At 43.9% G+C, this 5,455-nt stretch overlaps 1 non-coding gene across 1 annotated transcript; it reads left to right on the top strand.

Annotated features, from left to right (window-relative positions):
- The first annotated feature begins 3,065 nt into the window (after positions 1-3,065).
- On the top strand, positions 3,066-3,172 carry LOC116079329. The gene has a single exon (XR_004113901.1). It is a non-coding gene; the product is annotated as a U6 spliceosomal RNA (small nuclear RNA).
- Positions 3,173-5,455: the final 2,283 nt, after the last annotated feature.

The raw sequence follows: 5,455 nt of genomic DNA, 5'->3' as shown, positions 1-5,455 counted from the left end.
TGCTGAGTTCTGCTGCTTGCAGGATCTGGAACATGGCCCCCTTTGTTCTATTACATCATCACTAGCCAGCTTTCCAACTTCTTCACTGCCTAAGCTTGGCTGTCCTGGATCTTGATTTGTAGATTGGCCTTGAACTCAAAGATCTGAATGCCTGTCTCCTAAGATTAAAGCCGTGTACCACCATGTCTGGACTAAATTTAGCTGGGTAGGATCTTGTCCCAAAGTCCCACTCCCTTAACCTGTTATCTCCTAGAACACAGGATTTGGATCCATTTCACTTCCTGGTGCCCTTTTAATACCTGAACCATATATTATATATTTTTCCTTCTAAGCAATACCCCAGTCTCTGGTACCAACTTCAGTCTTAGGGTTTTACTGCTGTGAACAGACACTATGACCAAGGCAACTCTTATAAGGACAACATTTAATTGGGGCTGGATTAACAGGTTCAGAAATTTAGTCCATTATCATCAAGGCAGGAACATGGCAGTGTCCAGGCAGGCATGGAGCAGGAGGAGCTGAGAGTTCTGCATCTTCATCTGAAGGCTGCTAACATAATACTAGCTTCCAGGCAGCTAGGACTAGGGCATTAAAGTCCACCAAACAGTGACACACCTACTCCAACAAAGCCATGCCTTTTACTTGCTCCACTCTCTGGGCCAAGCATATACAAACCATCATAGTAAATTAGAATTCATAATGTGATACAGCCATATCCACTAGAAGGGGTAAGATGGAAAAACTAGTAATGTAGTAATGCCAAATGTTGACAAGGATATTGAGAAAACCAAAGAAGCATTCATTACTCCTGAGAACATAGAATGTTGTAGTCAATCTCTAAATTTTTTAATTATTTTTAGTCATATGTCTGTGTGTGTGTTTGCATGATTGCATGTGTGTGGGCATATGTGCACTTGAACATGTAGAGGCCTGAAGCTGACATAAAGTATCTTTGATGGCTTGCTACTTTAGTTATTGAGGCAGAGTGTCTGGCTGAACTCAGACATCACCAATTCTGGCTAGTTTAGCTATCCAGGTTTCCCTGAGATCTCCTATCTTTGTGTTTTGACTGACAGAAGTATAGACAGCCAGCATACCTATCCATCTTTTATGTGAGTACTGGAGATTCTAACTCTGGCATAGAGGAATTTTAATCCAGCAATGTGAATGCTCTGGCAAAGGATCACATCAGGTATGTTTCAGCCAGAATGTAGACATGCCTTGAATTATAGTATGATCTGGCTGGAGTATAGACACGCCCTTAGTATATACCTTTAATCCCTAACCATGAAGGTTAGGTTAGTTAGAAGGAAACACCCATGTTATAAAATGATATCTAACCAAGGGGCAGGCGAAATGACAAATCTGAGAAAGATTTGACAGAATGAGTCAGAGATATGAAACACCCAACTCACACAAGATCAGCAGAGGGAGAGTGGCTACTTAAGAGCAGCAAGAGAGAAAAAGTGGTGGTGGTGGTGGTGTGTGTGTGTGTGTGTGTGTGTGAGAGAGAGAGAGAGAGAGAGAGAGAGAGAGAGAGAGAGAGAGAGAGAGAGAGAGAAAGAGAGAAAGAGAGAGAGTTTTACTGGGACAGTGTAGCGTGTAGTTTCTACTACCCTGTTTTAAGCTCCAAGCAGACCAAGCTATCAAGCCACTGCCCTGGTTCCCTTGGATCTGCAGATGAAAGACAAACACACACACACACACACACACACACACACACACACACACACACACAAGCTTATTTTAATATGCTTTTTTAGCTCAATAGTTGGGGACTTCTAAGCCTCCCATGGCTAATGTGCCCTTACCTTCACTCCCAGCACACTTCTAAATCTTCCCTCAGCTTAGCTTCCCGGATACTTTTTCCTTGTTTAACACCTTAAATCTACCCTCAGTTTAGTTGCATTTCTAATCTTTGGCCTGCTACCCCAGGCCCAGTTGGGAAAGTGGCCAATGACCACTTCACCAGAGATCTCATATGGCTGGTGGCTCTCTCTTCCTTTGAATCATGGTGAATTTTATTCCCTCCTCCTGCATCTCCTAGCCTGCATGTGGGAATGTGGAAGTTCCACCTCTTCTGCCCAGCCATTGGCCACTAGCATCTTTATTGACTGATCAAGAACCAATTGGGGAACAGGACCTTCACACACAGGTTCCCAATCAAAGCATCATTACCACCCCCTATAGGACAGTTCTATAGAGAGAGATTACAGAGAGAACAAGCTAGATACAGGTGAAGACAGAGTGAACCAGAGAATGAGAAGGAACTGGAAGATTAGAACAAATTGCCAGAGTTAGTTTGAGGCCAGGCAGAGCAATTCAGTCAGAAGCTGAGAAAAGCTGGATTGAATTGACTAGCTTGGAAGATTAGATTGTACGGAGGCTGGAAGCTTCCAAGCCTAGGCTTAGGGATAGTTAGGATAGAGAAGGAAATGCTCTGGGCTCAGCCCAAGCCTTGTATTCACACAGCTTAAGTGTGGCTCTCATCTCATCTCTTCATCTGAGGAAATGAAAGTGACAATTAGACTCTTGCATTCGTGCTTGTGTGCCAGATACTTTATCCAAGGAGCATCTGCCCTAGCCCCATTTCTAAAAACATTTTGACCATGTCTCAGAAAGTTATTTGTATGCTTACCATTTGTTTCAGTAAGCACATCACTAAGTGGTTTTAAAGAGTAATAAAAACAAAATTTTATATATGATTATTTACTGCTGTTCTGTTCATAATCGCCTGAACTGTAAAGAAAACACATGTCCATAAACAGAGGGGTAGATACAAAAGCACATTAGTCAGAATTATCTAGAGGAAAATGACAGACAGAATGCATGTATATTCTAACGGCAGGATTTATTAGAAGGCTAGAGAGATAGCTCAGAGACTAAGAGTTCATGCTGCTCTTGCAGAGGACCTAAGTTCAGTTCCCAACACCTGCATCAGCAAGCTCCTAACCACCTGTGGCTCCAGCTCCAGAGAATCTGATGCTTCTGGCTTCCACAGGCAACTCCACTCACTTGCATATATACCTATTCATAGTCATACACATAATTAAATAAAAGATTTAGTGCTCACTTCGGCAGCACATATACTGAAATTGGAATGATGCAGAGAAGATTAGCATGGCCCCTGTGCAAGGACGACATGCAAACTCGTGAAGCGTTCCATATTTTTAAAAGATATTGTAAGGCGGGCTGTGGTGGCGCACGCCTTTAATCCCAGCACTTGGGAGACAGACATAGGTGGATTTCTGAGTTCGAGGCCAGCCTGGTCTACAGAGTGAGTTCCAGGACAGCCAGGGCTATACAGAGAAACCCTGTCTCAAAAAACCAAAAGATAATGTAGGTATTGAAGGGGGGTCTCTGGGAGGAGTTGGGGTACAAAAGGGAAACAAGAATGTGATTTAATTCTATTTATTTACTTAAAATATGTTTTTAAATGTTAACAAATTCAGATAAATTGAAATCATGTAACTTTTCTCATCATAATGCAATAAAAGTTAAAAACAAAACAAAACAAAAAACCCCCCAAAAAACCAACAACAACAAAACAAAACAAAACAAACAAAAGATTTATAAGGGCTGGGTAGTCCAACAATGGCCATCCACATGCTGGAGAGGTTGAGAGTCCAATAGTGCCCAGCCTACAAGGACAGATGCTCCAGGAACAAGGGTAGATCCCAACCTGGTACCAAAGGCCTGGAGCTTAGAAGGGTTCCCGGGAAGCCTTTCATTGACTTAAAGTTGAAAGGACGAAGAAGCTACATCTGGGGTAAGAGGCAAAGACTGGCAGGCACGCCGTGCTTAAAGGTGGAGCTCTTTATCTGCCCATCGGATGGTGCTGCCTGCTTACAAGGGTACGTTTCCTTCTACAGTCCATCCTCTCTGGAAATGCCCTCACAGCCACACTCAGAGCTGGGTCTTCTAGGATATTCTACACCCTGTCAGGCCGGCAGTATCAGCCATCACACAAGGCAAAAAGTAGCCACACCGTGGAGGACTCCTGAGGGAAGACGAGGGGCCTGGAGGCACGTGCCATGACGGATGACCTCATTGAGTTACTCAGAGGTGAACAGAAGGAATCCCGTGGTGAAAGTGTACGTGCTGTGTGGTTCTGCTTATTAGACAACAGGTAGAAATGAGCCTGTTGTGTAGAACAGACTCATTTTGAACAGAATATATAACACACAACATGCACATGTATATAACTCATATAATATATGCACACACTTATAACTCACATACAGTATACACACATGCATATATAACTCACATACAAAGAGTAACGGTCACCTACTGTAAGGAGGTGCCTTTCTGGGAAGTGACACTGCAGACAGTGGAGGTACTCTGTATTGTAATAAAGGCTTGGTTGATATGAACCTATCTGTCAAAACTGGAGCATGAAGATTTGTGGATCTCAGTGTCCAATGCACTTTGTCTAAAGCTACAAAGAAATGAAAAGCAAGGGTATCCACTCTGGGGAAGAATGATGTAACTGTGGGGGGTCACATGACAAGTACACGGGGGTTTATCATGCTCTCTGTTTACTTGTGCACCCTGGTCATTTCTTATAATAAGAAAAGTGTGTGTGTGGGGGAAATACAGTATGATTCCATATACTTTGGCTCGCAGCCTTGGAAACAATCAGAGAAGCATCTTGCCTGAATGAAGACCCAAAGCCACTCATGCTGGCTTTCTTCTTGCCCCCTTGGCCATTTGTATACTCCTGCAAGCTCTGTAATATCTAGAGGCATCTTGCCAAGACTCGTCTGAAATTGGCACAGCCCTGGGCTTAGCTGCCACTCAGAGCTAAGATTCACAGGTACTGGGGATATGAAGGCTGTGACAGTTTTTTCCCAGGCAGCCTCTGACAGTTTAGAATGGTTACTTCCTCAAGGTGACCCACCTGCTTTCAGGAGAGCCAGTCTTGATCCTTGATGCTGGGAGCAGTTGAAGGTGGGAGAACATCTGGGTGCTGGGCTGCGGAACCCGGGTTTCCTGTCCTAGAGAGTGTGCTCTCATTGTGTGGGCTGCATAAGAAGTATGCTCTCCCACTCCCAGGATATTGCCTTAGCTAGAATCCTTTCCTCCATCATAATGCTCTGCTTTACTCAACAGCCACCACTGGAGATGGAAAGGCTTTTATTTCCTTCCCACAAGACAGTAACCCCCACCAGATCACCCCAGGAGCCCCCCAACTTGGGCCAAGGAAGGGCACAGTGTAGTTTAGCAGTGTGGCAATACCTTCCTTGAACTATGGGTTTCTTTATGAAATTCAAATATATGCACAGAGACCAAGAGTGCCCTGCAAACTCTTTCAGGGTAAAAACCAACCCTGCATCCTAAGTGAAGAATGACAGGAGAGACTTGAGATGCTGCCAAGAAATATTCCGCCTGTAACCCAGTGAACTCCATCCAGTATGGGCTTAAGTAAGGCTGGGAGATCTTTCAAGTCTTT

Source organism: Mastomys coucha, unplaced genomic scaffold (assembly GCF_008632895.1).
Source record: "Mastomys coucha isolate ucsf_1 unplaced genomic scaffold, UCSF_Mcou_1 pScaffold5, whole genome shotgun sequence".
In the NCBI taxonomy this organism is placed as follows: Eukaryota; Metazoa; Chordata; class Mammalia; order Rodentia; family Muridae; genus Mastomys; species Mastomys coucha.
This window is presented reverse-complemented; position numbering and strand designations above follow the sequence as displayed.